A 2,518-nucleotide genomic window follows, 5' to 3' on the forward strand; every position below is an offset into this window, starting at 1 on the left:
ATGCACTCTACCGAGTGCCCATTCTAGTTGGGTATGTTTTCCTTTATATTACTACATATTGGAAGTGTTTTACTTTTTCTTCACTTTTTGTATTGAAGGTGAAGTGGACAGTAAAAAGAAGATTTCGAAATGTTGGGGCATTACCTCATTTAGTTTGAATGAGAAGATTAACACTACGCTCATGTGTGCACGATACATTTGGGCTAGCAAACACATAAGCTACCAGAACATCGTAGTGTGTTGTTTTTAGTTTTTTTTGGACACTCAGCTAGGTGACGTGTGTGAATTAAAGAGCTTCTACGGGTTCTTGTGTCTTGTGTCACCTTTGAACCCCACATTTGAATTCAGGACTCTTACTTTCCACGAGTGTTTTGCAACCGTAACATCTGAATAGTTCCTCCACCGTGAGACTTCACACAACTTTTCCACCTCAAAGAATCTTCCCACGTCTGTGGACCAGGCAGCTCCATTAACCTCTGGACCAGACATCCGTCACAGCAAGTCTGCTCCTCGCCGGCTGCCCATTTCATGTTTTTTTAAACAATTTCTATTTGTTATCATATCAAAGAAGACGCGTGCGGCTATCAAACGTGCACGGTGCACACTCCCAGCCGAGGGGGCCTCTCAACCAGCCACGCCGCATTCCTTATTCTATTTTATCTCTCTTGGTTTTTGACTAATGTCAGTAACAGCTACCGGTAATAAAATGCTTGTTAGAGTTTGTGCCGTTGCCTCGGAGCGCCGGCTTTGATACATTGTCAGGCCATTTGCCAGTGTTTCCTGATTACCTCGCCGCCGACTGCATGTTTATTGATTGGGAGTTAATAAAACGAGCGCCTCCACTTACTTCGCCCCCTGCTTGCTTTGCAAAAGGTGAGGATTCCTTTGATGTGGAAGCGATACATTGTCAGGCAACATAAACGCGTGTGTTGTCACGTCAGCTTCGCTCCTCGCCACCTTTTGTGCGCTGTGTGCGCAGCTCGGTGGTTTTCACTTTGACTCTTATTGTCATCGTTGGATACGGATTGAAAGTGCGAGAGAGAGAGGGGAGAAGAAGAAAAAACAAATGGTGCCAATTACTTACATTACCTGCAGGCGGTCTGGGTGACTTTATTTTGCTGTCTACAATGTATCTTTGTATCTGGGTGTCTTTGAGTGTTCGTGCTTTCATGTTTGCCGTGTGTGTCGTATTCGCTGCACGCCTGTCATCTTTGGATCTGTTTATCTGCTGGCTTCCTCCTCCCCTCCCTCTCCCTCTTTCTATACCGTCTGTCCCCATGACAGTCAATATGGTGATTCCTTCCCTTACCAGCTGATTGTCTTTTGTCTCCGTCCCCTCTCGCTTCTCCCACCGCTGTTTACCCCGGCCCTTCCCCAGACGCAGGCCGGCGTACATGATTCTCTGCCTTCCTCCTCTTGCTGTCTTGTACCCCCCACCCCCCCCCCTCCCCTCCCCCTCCTCTGAACTCCACTGAGCCAACAGTCGTGTCAAATCAAAAATAACATCTTTTTAAAAATTCAGTCAACACTACCCCCGACACACGGCGAGGGCCTCCTTGTTGCCTATTCATGTATTCGGGGGTGTACATTGTATCATGGTGGAGATGCATCCGGAGCCCGACGTGGCAGTTCCATCAAAATGTGATGCATTCATACATATACACTAGTAAACTCTGTTTGTTTGCAGATAACCGGGATGTTTACCAGGGGCCGGGGCGGACAGGTAAGCAGACAGGCACATAAAGATCGGTGTCTTATCAGACAAAAGTGGCCCTGCACCTGGCGGCCGTGTAACCCCTGCGAGGTCCCCAGTGGATCATGAGCCCGTGGAATATGTCAACGTCGCCCTGTTTTCCAAACCTTTTCTGTTTTCTGTCTACACTGATGCCCCGCTCGTATTTTTTTGTTTTGCAATGCTGCGACATATATGTGCTCGCTCAGCCTAAGAATTCCCCCTCCACCCCCATCCTCCCCATTCATTCCCTCCTATCTCTTCTTCTTTCCTCTCTCGGTTCTCGCAGTATTTACATCCTTGTTTAGTGTCACATTCTAGGGGTCAACCCACAGCGCTGTAGCCTCAGGCAGCCTCCCAGGCTTGTGTATCATTGTGTTTGCTGATCACTTTGGCTGTCTATCATAAACCGGCACATTTCCTGCCCATATATAGTTTTTTTTTTCATCGTGATGATAAAATACAGAGTTGCGGTTGCACAGGCGGCTTGATCCGGAGTAATGTAAATTGAGAGCAGCCTTCGTCCCCCTCAACATCCTTTCTCTCCCTCCTCTCCCTCCTCTCTCTTCATGGAGTCTCTCCCCGTTGTGAATCTCTCCCCACTTTCTCAAACTCCACCGCTCTCTTCCTTTAGAACCGTCCCAAATGTCAAAATGCATTATGAACATCAAAACATTTCTGTTTACTACATCGCAGTGGCGTCAATTAAATCTGATCAATTATTCAAACATTTATCTTCCCCCCACCGTGCCTGGGGGATTTTTAATCAAGCTTCATATTTGCTTT

Source organism: Pseudoliparis swirei, chromosome 10, assembly GCF_029220125.1.
Source record: "Pseudoliparis swirei isolate HS2019 ecotype Mariana Trench chromosome 10, NWPU_hadal_v1, whole genome shotgun sequence".
Classification (NCBI taxonomy): Eukaryota; Metazoa; Chordata; class Actinopteri; order Perciformes; family Liparidae; genus Pseudoliparis; species Pseudoliparis swirei.